Raw genomic sequence first — 22,238 nt, 5'->3', positions numbered from 1 at the left:
AAAGAAAAGAAAATCAACTTTGCTTGGTCATATGAAGATATGCTTGGGATTGATCCACAATTGATCATGCATCACCTATCCATTACTCCAGGAGCTAAGCCAGTCAAGCAAAAACTATGAAAGATGAATCCACATGTGGCACTCATGGTTAAAGCTAAACTGAAGAAACTATTAGATGTTGGGTTCATTCGACCTATTGACTATGCTGAATGGATTTCCAATATTGTACTAGTATCAAAGCTAGATGGCAGTATCAGAATATGCACTGATTTCAGAGATGTCAACAAAGCCTATCCAAAGGATGACTTTCCTTTACCCAATATCGACCTAATTGTAGACCTCACAGTAGGCCATGCAATGCTATCACTAATGGATGGCTTTTCAGGCTATAATCAAATCAAGATAGCCCCAGAGGATCAAGACAGAACAACTTTTACCTGTTCTTGGGGAATGTACTGTTGGAACATCATGCCTTTTGGCTTAAAGAATGCAAGAGAAACTTATCAACGAGCAATGACAACAATCTTTCATGACATGATGCATACCTTCATGGAGGACTATGTGGATGATTTACTAGCTAAATCCTTCACTAGAGCAGAACATCTAAGCATCTTAGAAAAGATTTTTGATAGATTGGAGAAATTCCAAGTCAGGCTCAACCCTAAGAAGTGTGTCTTCAGGGTTACATTAGGCAAGTTACTAGGCTACATAGTTTCAGCTAAGGGTATTGAAGTAGATCCAGCAAAGGTACAAGCCATTATGGAGCTGCCACCACCAAAGAACATTAGCTAGCCCAGATCTCTACAAGGATGACTCCAATCAATTAGGTGATTCATCTCTCAATTAGCAGATAAAAGTCTCTTGTTCAATCATTTGCTACATAAAAATATACCATTTAGATGGGAAGCCAAATGTGTCAAATCATTTTATCAAATTAAGCAGTATTTAATGAACCCTCCAGTTCTAGTACCACCAATAGCAGGGAAGCCACTTATTCTCTACATTTCAACAACAGACATATCACTGGGGGCATTGTTAGCATAAGAAGATCAACAAGGCAAGGAACACGCTATATACTACATCAACAGGACATTGAATGGATATGAACTCAACTACACATTCATTGAGAAGGCTTGTCTAACAGTGGTTTACCTCTCAAAAGTTTTGGCACTACATGCAAGCTCACACAATTAAGCTAATTGTAAAAATTGATCCTCTCAAATATTTACTCAGTAAAGAAGCTCTTATAGGCAGATTGGCTAAATAAGTCATGATTCTCAATGAATTTGATATCCACTACACAGAGCGAAGAGCTATCAAAGGACAAGCAATTGCAGATCAACTGGTGGAAGCACCACTACGTGGAAAACAAACTATGGAGATCGAATTTCCAGACAGAGACGTTCTTGCTATCTCCACCAAATAATGGACCTTATATTTTGATGGATCCTACACACAACATGGCTCATGTGCTGGCATTCTGTTCATCACTCCTGAAGGGCACACTATACCAAGATCATATAGGCTTATGTTTCCATGCACAAATAACATTGTTGAATATGAGGCATTGGTTATAGGCATCAAAATGGCCATAGAATAGAGAATCACAAAATTAAAAGTCTACAGAGATTCACAACTAGTCATCAATCAGATCAACGATGATTATCAGACAAAGGATGACAAGCTACTACCATACAAGCGAATGGTGGATGATTTCAAACAATATTTTGTACACATCACCTTTGAGCAAATACCAAGGTTGGACAACAGAGCAGCTGATGCAATGGCTACTATCGCTTCACTACTGCAAATTCTAGAGCAACAGAATCATTACAAGTTTTTGGTAGAGTAACGGTTCTCCCCAGCCTATGGCCATTTTGAATCCCATGTTATCTATGCCTTGACCGGTTTGGACTCTCCATTATATGGACCAATATATGACTATCTAAAGAACAATATCCTACCCATTGACCTGTCCCAAAACCTAAAACGCAACTTTATCTGACAAGCTGCCCATTATACTCTCACTGCTGATACTTTGTACCATCGAGGTCTAGATGGTACTCTTCTTCGTTGCCTTGATCGTAATGAATCTGAATTCTCTTTACATGAGTTTCACGAAGGTATCTATGGCACACATTCAAGTGGTACTACTCTTACTAAAAATATTCTAAGAATGGGATATTATTGGCCAACAATGGAAAAAGACTCTTATCACTTTGCAAAGAAGTGTCCTAAATGCCAAATTCATAGCAATCTTATACATGCACCAGCATAAGAACTACAACCATTCACAATATCCTAGCCCTTTTGTTAGTGGGGACTGGACTTGGTCGGCAAAATTCATCCTTCATCTTCAAATGGACACAAGTTCATTATAACTGGCACATAATACTTTACCAAATGGATTGAAGCAGTCCCCATGACCATAGTGACTAGGAAACAAATTGCCTCTTTTATCCTTAATTATCTGATTTGCAGATATGGCATTCCAAGTTCCATCATCACAGATAATGGACGACCTTCCAAAAACCAAGATGTACAAGAACTATGTGAAAAATTCAAAATCCAACATCATTTTTCTACACCTTACTACCCACAGGGGAATGGTTAGGCAAAAGCATCCAACAAGAGGATATTGAAAATCCTAAAGAAAACAGTGAATGATGCAAGCAAAGATTGGCATTTACAACTCAATCCAGCACTTTGGGCATACAAAACTAACATTTGCACACCTACAGGAGCTACACCATATTCATTGGTATATGGATCAGAGGCAATTTTACCCCTAGAGGTAGAAATTCCATCTCTCATAGTCTCTTTGAAAGGCTTAATCCCAGATGAAGAGTATCGAGTTAACTGACTGCAAGAGCTTGAACTTCTAGATGAAAGATGCCAATGTGCCTACACTCATCTCAAAGCATATTAGCAACACATGTGCAGGAGCTACAACCACAAGGTCATTTCCAGAATTTTTAAAATTGGTGACCTAGTACTCAAAGAAACTCCTAGAAATCAGCAAGATCGGGAAAAGAAAGGGAAATATGAATCTAACTGGTTAGGTCCCTATGTCATTATATAAGCCTATGGATCAGGTGCCTATTAGCTAACAACTTTAGAAGGAGATGTGCTCGAAGAACCAACTAATAACATCCATTTGAAGAAATACTACACTTGAGTAGTCTAAGGCACGAAAAAGTCAAAAAAATAAAAAATATCGAAAAATCAAGAAAAAGCAAATAAAGAGGTACAATAAAAGCAACTGGTGAAAACCTGGCAACAGGTGCTATTGTGAGAGGACATCTCCTCTATCTATATCCATACCATTATATCCACAATAAAGCACTATTGACCAACACCCAACATTTTTATCACAATATCCATCCAGGACATACTTAGCGTAGTTAGTATCCTGATTTATCATCATATCCTTTTGCCGCATCTCACCATGGCTTGGTAATCCCTGTACATATCCACATTAAGAGGCACACTCAGCTAGGTGCAATATTAATTAAAACTTGCAATACGTTCAAGACGTCAAAAAACTTGTAGGAAACTTAGAACATCATATCCAGCAAACAAAACTCACACATTGATCACTTAACAAGATTCACAAAATATGATGGATGGTTTTCTAAAGTATCAAATGTTGCATCTTGCATAAATTTTTGACTATTTTTGCACTTAAAATTTTTGAATTATTGGATCCTCTAAATTTTCTCAACAAAGCTTCACGCTAGAGAAAGTCGTGGGGACTCCAATATTTTTTTAGTTTTCTGTCTATGAGGCAATCATTTGTACTGTGTAAATACTTGTCTCAAGATGTAATTCACTGCATATCACTGAAGACATGATTCCACTTTATGCATACAAATGGTTTAATCTTATCTGTTTATACGCAATCCACACTCAGGTCGTCCTAGTTCAATTAAACCTTAACACTTGTGCTATCTTGCAAAATCAAAAATCATGTAACTTTTTCTCAGGTCATTATGGTTCAATTATACCATTATTCTTGTATAAATTTTCAATATATCCCAAAATAAATAAATGCTCAATGATGATACATACAAAGAAGGCAAACAACATGTGGCTATACAGGGATGACCAATGCAAAATGAGGATGCTCAAATCAATTAGTTGCATATCATTTTACAATTAATTGCATATCATATCATACATCTCATTTTCAAGATACATCTCACAACATATCATATCATACATCTCATTTTCAAGATACATCTCACAGCATATCATATCATACATCTCATTTTCAAGATACATCTCACACCATATCATATCATACATCTCATTTTCAAGATACATCTCACATCATATCATATCATACATCTCATTTTCAAGATACATCTCATAGCATATCATTATCATACATTTCATTTTCAAGATACATCTCACAACATATCATTATCATGCATTTCATTTTCAAGATACATCTCACAACATCATGCATTATAACATCATATTCATCACATATCACATCACATACATCTATAATCCATAACACATCACATGAGGATCAAAGAAAATGGTGTCATATATATATCTCACAAAATGATCAATGTACAAAAAATGCCATGTCTGTGCCAATACAACAAAATGATCAAAATACAATAGAGACAACGTCTCTCAGGTATGACTATCTCCTGAGGGAGATGATCTCACTGCAAATGTCCCAGCACCTGGATCTCCAGGTGGATCCTGTCTAAGAGGCCCTGTCATGCCTCTGCTCTCTGTTCTTGACCCAGTCTCTCGAGATCGACTGGATCTCGATGCGGTGAAACTCTGCACTCGACGCTCCTTAGGCACCACATCCTCATAATGTCTCCGATATTACTCCACCTCCCTGGCTCTCAAAGCCAGCTCTTTCAAGGTGTCTTTCATTGGGCCACTTGCTACCGCTCTCCGCAAACTTATTGCGATCTCCTCTGCTCGACCTCAACACTTTATCTTAGTATCACGCTTTGTGGTCAGCTAAATAATCTAATGCTGATGCGCCAACAACTATTTCTACAACTGTTGCACTGACAACTGTAGCGATCTAATCTATGCATCCTCCACATGCATCAGAATCCTCATCCACAATGGTACCTGTGAAGGGGTACCCCCTGTCCCTCTACCTGTCCTCAATGCAGGTGGAGGTAAAACATATGACCTTCTCCTCTAGGTCGATCATCTAAAGTCATCATACCCCCCCACTACTACTATCACCTCCCCAACCCTCTCCTCACCCCCAGCTCTGATAGCCAGACCTCCACTCCCTCTATCCATCGCAGCCCACTGCCCTGCTCTCTCCACCCGTCTCCCTCTATCACCACCATCTCCTCTCCTCCCTTGATCCAATCTCCCTCTATCTCCTCACTGACCTCAACCACCTCCTCCACCATCTCCGCCATCACCTCCTCCTCCATCACCACCTCCCTCATCTACCTCCTCATCATCATCAAAGGCAGGAATCATCTCAGCTGGATCTAAGATCCTAGCCACTGCATGCGCTGCAAACTCATCCGTCATCCCAGCATCCACTATCTCAAGGGCATAATCCCAAATCTGGCTGGCTAAATGAAAGAACTCCTCCACTGCCACCACACTATCAATCTTAGGTCCCCAATCTGGAATATCCTGTCTTCGTCGAGCATAAAAACATGCTCCCTGTGGAATCCCCTGCTGTTGACCATACTGCTGCAGCACCCAGCTATGTAGAAACCTCTCAATAACAAAGGGCATCCGCCCTATCAAATATCTTGTCATATATACATAGGGCATCTTCATCCCATCCTCTGCCCATACCTCACAACCTGTATATGGTCGCCAGATGACCATATCAATATCATCCAAAACTCTCCTCCAGTGCTCTAGTTTTCCTAGCTTACACTGGACAACTATCCCTCCGTATCCATAGGCATACGCACACCCAACATGCCTATCTCTGTCTGCCAGTGGCCTAGCTGTGGGAATATGCTCCCATGCCCATACTTGTAGCAATGTAACCCCAGCTGATAGACTACCATAACCCAAATATACCACCTAATGCAAATCCCTGTATAAGTGGGCCAACATAGCCGACCCCCATGCAAATCGGTGACCCTGCATCACCATGTCCTTTAGAACCAATCCTCATCCCATTGCCAGTCCCTTCGACCTATGATTGGGACATAGGAAACCACCTATAAAACCTGCCAAAACTGATGGTAGGGGAGCATAATCTAAATCTAAGAACTCTTGCTAGGGGATCTTGTATTTGCAAACTGTGTCATCTTGTAGAATTCAACGAAGTGCCTCTGTACCACCCTCCTCAGTCTGCTCATAGGGTAACAATGCACCTACCATAGGAATTCTTAGAATCTGGTAACAATCCTCAGGCATCACTATGATCTCGCTTGTCGCCAAATGAAAGGTGTTCGTATCATTGTGCCACCTCTCTGCCAATGTTGTCAATAAACCCTAGTTCACGATAAACTGAGGCATATCTAACAACGAGGACATGCCACACCTCTCAATAATATCTCTATCAGCCTATGTCAATCGTGGTATCAATGACCAAGGTCTCAGAAATCACTCACATGACTGAACCACTCCAAGACGCTCCTGTCGAAAAGCAAAACAAGTCCAATATCAGTTTCCTCATCAAAACATAGATATCAAAATCAAATTCATATCAAAACTTGAAACTTTGAAGATCTAAATCAAGTTCCACATCATATCAATCCATCAAATCATATCAACTTGTAACACAACTCAAGTTTCATATCAACTTGTAAAAGAACTCAAGTTTCACATCCATATTAGCTTGTAAAACAACTCAAGTTCCACAAACAATGCAGCTTGTAAAACAACTCAAGCTCCACATATATATCAACTTGAAACAATTCATATCAAATCAAGTTCATATAAAAAACATCCATATAAAAAACCACATCATATCAAATCAGCACCACATCTATATCAACTTGAAAAATTTGCAAATCAAATCAAGTTATATCGGAACTCATATTGGACAACTTATCAAAGCAATCACAACAGACATGCAGACCGACAATTTGCACCTATTTCGACAGAACTGGCATCAACCTACCAATTTTCTTCATTCACAAATCACACTATACCAAAATTTTTCCCTATGCGCTAACCAATCTTGTCTACGTGCTAAACTACTTAGCATGCGCTACCCTGTCCTCGCTAAGTGCTACCCAATCTACCCTATGCGCTAGCCAACACCTACTCGCTAACCCGATAGATCCGCGTGAAAAATTGGAAACATGATAAAAAATGACAAAATGAAAAATCCAAAAGGGGTCAAAAAGGTTGACTTACCGGTGGTCCATACGCGACAGGCCTCCGATACCTCCGCACGTGCTCAAATCGATGAGAAGAATACAAAATTGACATGTTGACTTCTCTCTCAAGTCAACAAGCACAAATAAGATAAAAAGAAATCACTTTTTCTCTTTTATAAGGTAAATCAAAATTAGGGTTACGTAGAGGAACGCGAAAATTGCTTGTGGTGTCTCATATCACCCTACCAAACATCATTATCAGGAGATGAATCAACTAACCACATTCAACATAGACAAAAATTTAAAAAATAATCAAATTTATCACGACAAATGAAATTTTCAAAATTTTGATTCATCTCCCGAGGGGGCATTATCAACATCATTTATCAAATCTAGAGCACGACATGAACATCTCGACATAAGAACCGATCATAACCAAATCATGACGACAGATCATTTTCTTTGAATCAACATGTGCACACACGTCACTTCAGAGAGGGGCAAAATGTAGATATATAAAAATGACCATATTCCTAAATGAATATTTTATGTTCATTCCTCTATTTAGTTAAAACTAATTTAACTAAACCACCCACATTCTTCTATTTAATTAAGTAAATTAATCAATTTATTTAGTTAAATTCACTTAAGCCCTTTTATGTCATTTAATTGAAAAAATCATTTTATTTAGTTAAATCACTTCTTCTTACTTTTTAATTAAATTTACATTTAATTAATAGTTTACCCCAATTGAATAAATCTAATTTATTTAATTTCCCAAATTGCAACCAAATTGAAATAAAGCTATTTATTTTAATTAATTCTATTTTCCCTCACCCACTTGCATTTTCCTACATCTCCCACTTGCCTCTCTAAATCCCCTTCTAGATTCTTCTAATCACTTCTAAATTAGCCTAACCCATCTCCTAAATATTGTCACATCCCTAAGCAAAGGGAAGTCACTTCTCAAACCCTCAAAGTCTTTGAAAACCATTAAAGGCTTTATGTCTTCAACAAGTTAACCTTGAAAGTCTTCCAAACCATTAATGGTTAACTCAACCCTCTAGCATGATTAGAGACTTTTTCTCTTAACTCAACCTACATCTAACCCAAGGGTCTCATCAAGCATTCATTGCTTTGACCATGGTTATCCCTTTAACCTTTGCACAAGAATTTACCCTTTGGGTAAAAGCTTTATCCATTGGATAACCCTAAACTAACCTTAACCCTTACCTCCTAAGGTAACCATAATGTCTTCTCAAGCATTTAATGCTTCTTACCTCTCCTCTCAACCAGTCTTATGTTGACAATTGTCACCATTTCATTGGTGAAAATTGTAAACATGGATTGACAACTTTCAAACTTGACCCTTGATAAACACTTTCAACCCTAACCATCCATTGCCCTATTTTCACTATAAATAGAGCTCTCATTCCTCCATTTTAAGGATCCATGCAAGCTTTTAGTATCTCATTTATGCTCAAATTTATCAATACATCTAGCTTCTCTTTGTAATAGGAATTAATCTTGTAGACATATAAAAATGACCATATTCTTAAGTGAATATTTTATGTTCATTCCTCTATTTAGTTAAATCTAATTTAATTAAATCACCCACATTCTTCTATTTAATTAAGTAAATTATTCAATTTATTTAGTTAAAATTCACTAGAACTTTTTACATAATTTAATTGAATAAATCATTTTATTTAATTAGTAATTAAATTTAGATTTAATTAGTAATTAAATTTAGATTTAATTAATAGTTTACCCCAAATTGAATAAATCTAATTTATTTAATTTCCCAACTTGCAACCAAATTGAAATAAAACAATTTATTTTAATTAATCCTATTATTCCTCATCCACTTGCAAAATCCTACATCTCCCACTTGCATCCTAAACCCTATTCCTAATTTCTTCTAGAATCCATCTAATCCTAATAAATTAATCTAAACCCATCCATTATCCCTTTTCCCTAAAATTGAGGAGGTCACTTCTCAAATTTGTAGTAAAGTCTTCAAAAGGCATTAAAGCCTTTATCCATTCAACAAGCTAACTTGTTGAATACCCCCAAATTTGGAAGGACTCTTACAAATTTGTCCCCAAAGTCTTCAAACCATTAATGGTTAACTAACCCGTAGTGGCATGGTTAGAAACTTTTTGACTAAATTAACCCTCATCTAACCTAGGGGTATCATCAAGCATTCATTGCTTTGACCATGGTTATCCCTTTAAACCTTTGCACAAGAGTTTATCATTTGGGTAAAAGCTTTATCCATTGGATAACCCTAACCTAACCTTAACCCTTACCTCCTAAGGTAACCATGAGGTCTTCTTAAGCATTTAATGCTTCTTACCTCTCCTCTTAGCTAGCCTTATGTTGACAATTGTCACCATTTCATTGGTAAAAATTGAAAACATGGATTGACAACTTTCAAACTTGACCCTTGATTAACTCTTTCAATCCTAACCATCCATTGCCCTATTTTCACTATAAATAGAGCTCCCATTCCTCCATTTTAGGAGCCATGCAAGCTTTTAGTATCTCATTTATGCTCAATTTTATTAACACATCTAGCTTCTCTTTGCAATAAGAATTAATCTAATAAGCATTTTAGACTATTTTCTTTATCATTAGCTTAACTCATAAACTAGTATATCATGTTAGAATAATATTGCTACTAATCTTGTCATCTTATAATCTAGTTTATTGAATTTGTAGAATCATGCATAGATAGGATGTATTTTCATAACTAAATCAATCATAAGCATCCCTCATTCTTGCATTTTCCATCCCTAAGCCACTTTGCTCAGTGATATGAGAGAAAAGGCATTGGTTTGAGGGACTTTGTGAGATAGAGAACCATGGAACCAACCTTGGGATCTTGAGTCATTCTTCATGACTCCATAACTTGCACCAAGAAGTCCTGTGGGTGTGTGAACAAGCCTCTTTGAGACCACATTTTCACATTTAAGTTTCATTGACTCGCTTTTTCTGCACACAAATCTAATAAGCATTTTAGACTATTTCCTTTATCATTAGCTTAAATCATAAACTAGTATATCATGTTAGGATAGTATTGCTACTAATCTTGTCATCCTATAATCTAGTTTATTGCATTTGTAGAATCATGCATAGATAGGATGGATTTTTATAATTAAACCTATCATAAGCATCCCTCGTTCTTGCATTCGTCATCCCTAAGCCACTTTGCTCAGTGATCTGAGAGCAAAGGCATTGGCTTGAGGGACCTTGTGAGATAGAGAACCATGGAACCAACCTTGGGAAGTTGATTCATTCTTCATGACTCCATAACTTGCACCAAGAAGTCTCGTGGATGTGTGAACAAGCCTCTTTGAGACCACATTTTCACCTTTTGAGTTTCATTGACCCGCTTTTCCCGCACACACACACAATAATGGGAGATTATGCAAATGACATACTTGCAAAATCTCATACCAGGAAAGAATATTTGAACATCTTGGGCAAGATCTTTGATAGGCTTGAACAATATCAGCTATAATTGAGCCCAAAGAAATGTACATTTCGAGTTACCTTTGGAAAACTTCTTGGGTACATTATTTCAGCTCATGGAATTGAAGTAGACCCTAAAAAAGTTAAAGCTGTCATGGAGATGGAGTCACCTAAGGACATAAGCCAATTGCATTCTCTACAAGGGAGATTGCAATCAATCTGAATATTCATTTCTCAGCTAGCAAATATATGTCATCTCTTCACTCATCTATTACATAAGAACATTCTATTCAAATGGGATCATAAGTGTGAGGAATATTTTATGCAAATCAAGGAATATTTGGCCAATCCTCTAGTATTGGTATCACCGATCAAAGAGAAATCCTTGTTACTTTACAGCTCAACAAAAAATGTATCACTAGGAGCTCTTTTAACACAACATGATAAAGAAGGAAAAGAAAGAGCAGTGTATTACATTAGTAGAACACTTGTAGACTATGAATTGAACTACACATCAGTTGAGAAGACATGCCTAGTAGTTGTATTTTCAACTCAGAAATTATGACACTATATGCTGACTCATTCTATGAAATTGATAGAAAAAATAGATCGATTGAAGTATTTGCTAAGCAAGCCAACTTTGATAGGTAGATTGGATAAATGGGTTATGATACTAAGTGAGTTTGATATAGAGTATATTGATTGAAAATCTATCAAAGGATTGTCATTGTTGATCAATTAGTTGAGGTGCCCCTGCAAGATGATACATCATTGAACATCGAATTTCCTGATGTAGACATTTTGATAGTTAGCACAAATTTTTGGGAGTTATAATTTGATGGCTCCTATACACAACATGGATTAGGTGCTGGAATCTTGTTCATCACACCTTAAGGTCACACAATTCCAAAATCATATAGATTGTGATTTCCATGCACGAACAACACTGCAAAATATGAGGCATTGGTTATTGGGATCAAAATGACCATTGAATGGAACATCAAGGAATTACATGTTTATGGAGATTCACAACTCATAATCAACCAAATAAACAATGATTATAAAACAAAGAATGACAAGATGATGCCCTATAAATAGTTGGTTGAAGATTTAAAAGAGCATTTTGAAGAAATATCATTCACTCGGATCCCAAGAAATGAGAACAAAGTGGCAGATGCAATGGCTAGAATAGCATATCTTTTCCAGAACCAAGAGAATCAACAATGTTACAAATTTATGGTGGAAGATATCTTGCGTCCTACTATTGAATCCCAGGATACCCACATGATTTTCCATATATCCGGAATCGATCAATCCTTATATAGCCAAACTTATCGATACCTAAAGGATAATATCCTTCCCTCTAACCAATCCCACAATCAAAAAAGAAATTTTATCTGTCAATCATCCCGCTACACTATCATTACTGATACCTTATATAGATGAGGTCTAGATAGCACTCTATTGAGGTGTCTCGAACAGGAAGAATCTGAGAAAGTTCTTAACAAATTCCATGTAGGTATTTGTGGTACGCACTCAAGTGGTTTAACGTTGGATAATAAAATTATTTGATTGGGTTGGATAACAAATTCTTCTAATGGACATAAATTAATTTTGACTGCTACTGAGTATTTTACTAAATGGATTGAATCAGTACCTTTGACAAAGGTGACAGGAAAGAAAATTTTTGGCAATTGACACTCATCCGGGTTATAAGTATTGTCATTGATGGCAACAAACTTCATGGGAGATCTGGCAATCAAGGTAATCGACATTCACTACACCGGCATTTAGGGAATCGACAAACTTGGAACCGGTATTCTAAGGCCGACATAGGAGATTGATCCAACAAGTGTGGAAGCGGCAACGGTCATATTGTTTTATGTTTATATTTATCTAGGCTAACATGTGTCTTATCTTTTGTGTTATGTTTGTAAGTCGACATAAGGCATTCATGTTTATTCATGTAAATGGGTATATAAGTCAGTTTGGGTTAGGTCATTTTGTATGATGATGTGGATATATGGGAGATATAACAGATAAGTGATGTGAAAGGTTTTGTGATGTTATCTTGATCGATACAATACAAATGTAAAGATCTACAATCAGTCTTGATTATTGGTCTAGAGGATTGGGAAGCGATCTAAGATACCAGTAAGGGAGGTTACAATTTAACTGGTTTAAATAGTGCTTTAATCAGAACTCATCCATCATAGCAGATGCACATTCTAAGTTCAGTTTTTGTTTCTAATCCAGTATTTGGATCTATAGTCAATGAGGCTCCTTTTATGATGAGTAGTGTGCTCTAGGTAGTGTGCCTCCCTGCATGTGCAGGCCCCTCTTGTAATATTTATTCATTTGGCCAGTGGATAGATATTGTGGGTCACCAATACCATCGTGGTTTTTCCTCTTTGAGGTTTTCCACATATAAATATTTGTGTTATGGTGTTGATTCATGTTGTTGCATTGATATTACTTGTTGTTACCTTCTTTTATGCTTACTGGTTAATAAGTGGATTTATTAATAAGGTTAAAATTATTGTAAACAGTAGAAATTCACCCTCACCCCCCCTCTTAGTGTTCTTGGATTCCAACACAAATATCATCATTCATCTTGAATTACATAATGTGTCTCTATGGAGTCCCTATGACCATCATCACTGATAATGGGAGGCCATTTAAGAATCAAGACATGAAGGAACTATGTGAGCGATTCCATATCCAACATAGGTTTTCTACACCATATTATCCACAGGGAAATGGTCAAGCTAAGGCATCAAACAAGATAATCCTAAAAAATCCTGAAGAAGACAGTCAATGAAGCTGGAAAAGATTGACATATTCAGCTCAATCTTGATTTATGGGCATATTGAACCACCATTCGCACACCAACGGGGGAAACTCCATATTGTTTAGTCTATGGATCAAAAGCCATATTACCAGTGGAAGTAGAGATACCTTCTCTACGAGTGTCCTTGAAAGTTCTTATCCCAGAGGTTCAAGAACTTGAGCTGATTCAGGAACGTCGCCAAAATGCTTCAGATCATTTAAAAGTATACCAATAGAGAATGGAGAGAAGTTACAACCAAAAAGTTAAGCTAAGAATTTTTTAGATTGGAGATCTTGTTCTAAGAGAAAATCCACGAAATCGGCAAGATCGAGAAAAGAAAGGTAAATATGAGCCAATCTGGTTAGGTCCCTTTGTCATGGTAGCAACATATGGTTCAGGAGCATACAAATTATCTACACCAAAAGGTGACTGGTTCGACGATCCTATCAATACTATGCATTTGAAGAAATTCTATGCTTAGAAGTATTAGCAGAAAATATCACAAAAATAGTGAAAAAATACAAAAAGCCTAAAAATCAGAAAATCAACAAAAATCCTTAAAAAGAAAAATACAAAAACAATAAAAAAAAAATCAAATATGGAAAAAATGCAATAAATTTAGATGGTGAAAACCTAGTAAACAGGCACTATCTAAAAGTGAGTTCCTCCATCTATGAGATCGCTTTGCCCATCTATCAATCTTAGCCCATTTATTTGCATCTATCTATCCTCACATATCAATTCTATCTTCCGCATCCATTGCTTTGAACTATTAGTAGGAAATATGCAGCTTATCAAACAATTATCAATCTTTGACATACTTAGTGTAGTCAATGTCTCATAATTTATCAAAATCAATCATATTTGCATTTGGATCCCACCATGGTTTGGATTATCCTTTGTACATCCATAATAAAGTTTGTTTCTGCTGGGGGCAAAATCGTAAATACTTTTGCTAAGGGCATCTTTAAAAGCTTTGAAAAATCCATAAAAAAAAAAAACATTAGAAAAATTCAGAAAAACCAAAAAACACCTAGGGCTTTGAAACAAAGGACAAACAAAAAGGCAATGAAGATCAAGATATTTGTAACAACTGGATCGTGAAACTCAGAATATGAAGATTCAACTAGCAAGTAAAAAAGGATTATCAATGATCATTCATCAGGATGATTAGATCAATTCATGACCATGAGAACATATGTATGACACATATGATTCAATATTTATATCTTGATTTTTGCTAATCATGTATCCTATCCAACTCAATGATGTCCATAACTAGAGGATCTATGACGGGGCATGATTATTTTCTTTGTTTGTTGTTTGCGGTTTATCTCTTAGTAAGGTAAGTGCTCATCTAAGGATATGATCGACAAAAGATCAAGGAGGATGTTTCGAGTCATGCATGAAAAGGGATAATCCTTGTCTGTTATGCAAGAAATAGTTAGGTCAACTTGATTCATTATATCAAGTTTCTTGTATTAACTTGCTATATGAAAATCCATGTAAGAAGCACTCAATTCATCTTGAATCATTATGTCAAGTTGCTTGTATTTTCTCACAACATTTAAAAGCTCAATGATAAAATTAAGCACTGTTACAAGAAAGCATGTGAGGAATGGAAATATTATTTAAGTTAGATCATTTTATATTAGTTCATTATCATCTACATTATAAGAATTCATTGTCAGTTGCATTATAAGCATTTCATCTCATTTCATTCGAGATCAACGGTCGAAATAAATATTGAGTATATTTGGACAAACAAAAACAATTTGCATTGATCATGTTAAGGTGCATTAGGTTGCATTTAATCATTTAGGTTCATTTCATATTTTAAATCATTTAGGTTTGCATGTTATTATAATCATCATGTCATTTATCATTCATCATTCATTAATTGCATTAGGATCGCATTAGTGTCATTTACATTAGATTAATTTATCATTATCATCTTTGCATCTAGAATCATTTATTCATTAAGTTAATTTAATTGCATTTATGCATTTCGATTCATTAACCATATTATTACATCATCATTATTCATACTTTATCAATTTAATCATCATAGGCATTTACATTTACATCCATAACCATCATATTGCATTCAAAAAAACAAATCAAAAATCAAATACATCTCATTAGTATCATTTCGTCATTTCATTATTTCATCATCAAGGAATAAGAAATAAACATCCATTTGCATACATCATTATAAGAATTTCTTATTTAGATCATTTTATTTAATCATTTAGGTAAACTATCATATAGAATCATTTTCATCATCATATAGATCATGTAAACATCATCATCATATCATCAAGGCATATAGAACATCATGAAACATAAAGGAAAACAAAGATCATCATAGCATCATCCATATAATCACTGCATATAAATCATATAAGTCATCATCATCATAAGTAGCATGCATAATAAATCACAAATCATAAGTTTCATATAGAGTCTATGTCTACATATCATCATAAAACAATAAAAAGTCCAAGTATACAATGATATCAAAGAAATAATCAATAACATGCAATATCTCATGATATAAAATCCAGTGTCAAGGATGTCTTGTGCCACTCTTTTCTGACTCTGTGGCTGTGGATGAGAAGATCCTCCATATGGCTCTTATCCTTGATCTCTTTGAGGAGGCCCCATAACCCCACCACTACTAGTATCCATCCTTTCGGCTACAGGAGTAGTCACATAGCTCCCCGCTCTTTGAGACTAGATCCTCATATAACTGTTGCCAATGCGTTGTCTCCTTCCCAGCCTGAAATAATGTCCTAACACTGTCAGCTGAGAGAGTGTTAGATCCAACCTCCTGTATGTGATCAAGTGTCACCTATGTATCGTGGTATCACCTCACAACTCTATCCCTCTTAGCAGTGATTGCCTATACCTGTGCCCTGAGTTGATCAATCTGTGCTCTAAGGTCATCTATGCTCTCCTATTGTGGCACATCCTGCTGGGGTACATCTTGCGTACCCTCATCCCCACCTCCCTCTCCACCTACTGGAGTCTATACCCGAGTAGATCTCATAATTTGATGACAAATGAGAGGCACATGATCCTCTGAGTCCTCTTCCTCCTTGTAGTGTCATGAAATTGTGATCCTTGCAATTGTCGACCACATTAGGGTCCTCACGCATGTGATTCGAATCCCTAAGTCTTATCAGAGATTGGAGACTTGCTTGGCACCTAAGAATTGCACCTTGCTTGCCCTTCACACTGCTCGAACTGCATCTTGTCCTACAAAAAGGGTAGGATAGGGGTGTGGAACCTCCCTCCACCCTAGGACAAGGGTGTGGCACCCCTTTCCCCAACCCCATTTTGGGGTAGAACCATTTTTTAAAAGTTCTTTGGAGGTTGCACATTGAGAAGGAAGAGTCCCCCTGTGTCGGCCTATGATGGAAAATCAGTCAATTAGCCCTAATTGACAAGTATTTAAGTCGCATTTGCCCTCTCATTTGCATAAGATAAGTTGGATGAGTGGGAAATTTACATGAGATCAAGCATTCAAGCACTCTTTTCTAGAATTGAGCATTCTCAAGTCTCCTTTCAAGGCTAGGTGTTGCATTCAAGTCAAGGATTCAATCATTGAAGAGGAGATTCATTCCAGCATTCAATTCCACACAAGCAAATCTATCTAAAACCTCCCCTTGAGGTGATTTATATTTTAGTCTTTCATTTACATTTACTTTCTAGTACTTTCTTTCATCATTTGGTTAATTCAAAACTGGGGTTTGACCTGAAGGCAAACCCCCAATCCCAACACCTTTCTCTCTCTTTTCTATGTGTAGGTTGTAGGTGCGCAACTGTACTTTCAGATTTGGGATCCATTTGCAGAGGTTGAAAAACCCTTTTCATTTCGTGGATTTTTCAGAGGACCACGTACATTCCCGCCACGGTCCGAGCAACTTTTCTCCAAATTTGCAGGGTGACTTCATTTCGACAGGTTATTGCTAGATCCAGGTGCATAATTTTATCCTATGCTTCTATCTCAAGTAATAATCAGATCTTTATCAATTTTCACTTGGTCCTAAGTACGCAATTCATTCAATCTCAATCTCAAAAGAGGGGATTAACTTACTATTCTTATATCACTCATAATTCAATCTCCTTTTCTAGAGGTTGAATCTAGTGTATTTTCCTCTTGTATGTCAAAAATGTGGTGTCAACCTGCAATAGGAAGAAACAATTCAAACACACACATGAAACATTGCATTAGAGGTTAGAAATCCATCAAAATAAGTTACATAAATCTAAACTCTTTAAAATCATTTCATGTTCCTCTATCTCCAAGGATCTTCAAGATTCAAGGTGGCTCTCAGCTTGGAAGAGCACTTGATTCTTTAAGATGACAACCTAAAGAACGAGATTTAAATGATTCTAAGATCTAAATGGAATGCAACCAAGATCCTAGTGATGATTTAGATATGAAACTAGATGATGATAGGATGCAAGATATTGATATGAAGCTTAAACTAGTATTAAAATGATACTAAGATGAAGCTAACATGATATGTCTAAGATTATAATGCTATCAAAATGATCTAACATGCTATGAGATAATATGCTTAATGTTATGAGACTATACGTTTGATGCACAAAGACTTGATTGTTTTGAAGAAGGAATGTGCTCTATTTATAGGGAAAATAGGGCAATGGATGGTCAAGATTGGATAATCTTAACAAAGGCCAGGATTGAAAGTTAATCAATCCAAGTTTACAATTCTCACCAATGAAATGGTGACAATTGTCAACAAGAGACTTCTTGAGAGGAGATGAAAGAAGCATTAAATGCTTGAGAAGACATGATGGTTACCTTAGAAGGTAAGGGTTAAGGTTAGGTTAAGGTTATCCAATGGATAAAGCTTTTACCCAAGGAGTAAACTCTTGTACAAAGGTTAAAGGCATAACCATGGTCAAAGCAATGAATGCTTGATGAGACCCTTGGGTTAGATGAAGGTTGAGTTAAGAGAACAAGTCTCTAATCATGCTAGAGGGTTGAGTTAACCATTAATGGTTTGGAAGACTTTGGGGACAAATTTGTAAGAGTCATTCCAAATTTGGTTGTATTCAACAAGTTAGCTTGTTGAAGGCATAAAGGCTTTACTGCCTTTTGAAGACTTTACTCCAAATTTGAGAAGTGGCCTCCTCAAATTTAGGGAAAGGGGATGATGGATGAGTTTAGGCTAATTGATTAGGATTAGATGGATTCTAGAAGAAATTAGGAAGAGGGTTAGGATGCAAGTGAGAGATGTAGGAAAATGCAAGTGGGTGAGGGAAAATAGAATTAATTAAAATAAATTGCTTTATTTCAATTTGGTTGCAATTTGCATTTGTAGGATTTTGCAAGTGGGGGGATTTTAATTAAATGTAAATTTAATTAAATGGGTTAGAAGGGGGATTTAATTAAATTTAAATTTAATTAAATGGCCTAGATAGAAGAAGGGTATATTAATTAAATATTAATTTAATTAATAGGAAGATTTAAGAATAATTAAATGAATAAAATTCACTTAATTCATTGTGCAACTTTTATGTGTCTACATTTTGCCCCTCTTTGAGTTAACGTGTGACCACATGTTGATTCAAAGAAAATCTTGTCAGATATGATGCTTGTGTTGAAATGTGGATATGATTACCCACATTTGATGATTGATATTGATGGTGCTCCAGATATGAAGAATTGATTTGATATGAACTTGATGTCGGTATGAAACTAATATTGAGATTTGATATGATAATGACCCCTCGGGAGATCGTTCATGCACAAAAGGCATGAATGATCTCTCGAAAGAAGAAGAATGCTATTTGAAAGATAGAAGAGTGGATAGTGATGACATGCATGGGTTTGATAAGATTGATTAGATTGATTGGATTGAGATTAAGATTGATTAGATTAAGATCAAGTCTGGTTTCAGGTATGACACCGCCTGTATAAGACATGGATGATCGAGCATTTGGTTTCAGGAATGATACCGCCTGTATAAGACATGGATGATCGAGCATCTAGTTTTAGGAATGATACTACCTGTATAAGACATGGATGATTGAGTGTCTAGTTTTAGGAATGATACCGCTTGTATAAGACATGGATGATCGAGCGTCTGGTTTCAGGAACGATATATCCTGTATAAGACCAATCAAAACGCCTGGTTTCAGGAATGATATATCTTTTATAAGAGCTGATCAAAACATTTGGCTTTAGGAACGATATATCCTGTATAAGAACTAATCAAAACATCTAGTTTTAGGAACGATACATCTTGTATAAGACATGATAGATGATAGTTTGGAAGAATGATAGAAGATAGTTTGGAAGAATGATGAAGATATGAAAGTGAAGAAAGATTCCATGATGATGCAATAGACATGCATGTGAGGGATGCAATGATGAATGATGAATGATATGAATTATGTTTCGATCTGAGATTTTATGAGGATGATTTGATGCTTAGATAATAATGCTCTTGATTTTGATTATGTTGTGAATGTATGATTCATGATTTTGATAAGAAAAATGTGATGATGCATTGCTTTGATTTATGAGATGATAATACTGTGAGATGTTTATGATAATGATAATGATACTAATGAAGATTAAGATGATATGCAACCTAATGCAAGATTAAGATGATAATGATGTGCATCTAATGCAATGCTTACTATGCATTCTCGTTCTCAATGTTGCCACCTATTGTGATCAAAGTGCCAGTGCTTCCTTTGTTTTCATCATCGAGCCTTGATTTGTTGAAAGTTGATACGAGCATCATGGTATAATTGAACCGTAATGACCTGAGTATAACTTACATGGATTTTGATATTGCAAGACGACACAAGCGTCGAGGTATAATTGAACCAAGATGACCTGAGTGTAGCTTGTGTAAACAGACAAGAGTTAATCTTTGCCCCATACAAATATGAAATGTCGTCATCGATATGCCACCTGATTGATTTGTAGGACAAATTTGCATGATAAAAGATTTCACTCATAGACAGAAGACAAATAAAACATCACATTCCTTCCTTGCTTCTCTAGTCGTGGAGACATCCTTGAGTTACTTAGGAGATATGATAAGCAAAAATTAACAACCATAAGTAAGCATGCATGCTATTTGGAATGTATTCTTGTCACTTAAATCATCTTGCAAATAGATCTTTGTTTAGTTGAAATTAGTTCAAGTTTGTGATGTCTAGCCTTCTTGCATTGTCGTTTGTCATTTGTTGGTTGTTCTGATCCTTGTTGTCTTGCTACGTGTTTGGTTTGATGTTGAAAATCCTGAAGGCGAAGTGCCCCCAACGAAGTCAAGATTTTGCCCCTTGCTATTGATACTACTTCAATATGGATATGTACACTGATCACCAAGCCATGGTGGAATACGATTTGGATAATTTATTCGGATAAATCAAGGATAATGACTATGCTAAGTATGTCCAGGATTGATAAGCATTTTGTGAATTTTTGGTGATGTCTTAGATGGGTGGATATGATATGTACAATATGATTTGTGAAACATGTACTACCATCAATTGATAAAGATGAGGCTAACTAGAATAAAATCTAGTAGTCAAATTGATCTATGTCATTGTTTTGATTTGTTTGATGATTGATAAGAATGTTTGGTTTCAAAGAGTGAGTACCCCGTATAAGACTGATCTGTCTGGTTTCAAGTGTACCTATCTCTGTATAAGAAATGTTGATGTTGATGTTGATGTTGATAGATGGATTGATTATCAAGACTCGATGATTGATAGGAATGTCTAGTTTCAAAGAGTGAGTACCCCGTATAAGACCGATCTGTCTGGTTTTGAGTGTACCTATCCCTGTATAAGACATGTTTGATGTCAATGTTGATTTCGAGTAATGAATTGATTAACAAGACACGTGATCAGTTTGATTGCATATTTTGAGAGTTTTCTCATTGTTGAATTGATTTGATGGATGGTCCATGTGTTCATGCTTTGATTTTGTCATTTTTTTTAATTTTTAGTTTTTGGATATTTTGATTTAAATTTTTTTTTTTTTGGATATTTTGATTTTTTTGAGTTTTTGGATATTTCAATTTTTTTTAATTTTGTGGATTAGAAGAAAGATGTATTTGGTTGCCCCAATGTATAGCAAGACAAGGAATATTATGAATTGATGACTAAACTATTGAGGTGGAAATGGATTTTTTGTCCATAGTTTTGATCAAGATCAAGGATGGAAAAGGGGATTGGATAGAGATAGGATATGTATAGGAGAAACAAGATAATAGATAGTGATAGATAATGGAAGAAATGAATAGATAGGATAAGGGATATGGATTAGGTGAAGCAAGATCGTAGATAGCACTGGATGATAGAAGATATGAATAGATAGGATAAGAGATATGGATTAGAGTGAAGCAAGATTGTAGAAATAATTGGATGATAGAAAATATGAATAGATAGGATAAGGGATATGGATTAGAGTGAAGCACAATTTTAGAAAGAATTGGATGATAGAAGATATGAATAGATAGGATAAGGGATATGGATTAGAGGATATGGATGAGGTGAAGAAAGATTGTAGATAGCATTGGATGATAGAAGATATGAATAGATAGGAGAAGGGATATGGATTAGAGGATACGGAT

Source organism: Cryptomeria japonica, chromosome 4 (assembly GCF_030272615.1).
Source record: "Cryptomeria japonica chromosome 4, Sugi_1.0, whole genome shotgun sequence".
Classification (NCBI taxonomy): Eukaryota; Viridiplantae; Streptophyta; class Pinopsida; order Cupressales; family Cupressaceae; genus Cryptomeria; species Cryptomeria japonica.
This window is presented reverse-complemented; position numbering follows the sequence as displayed.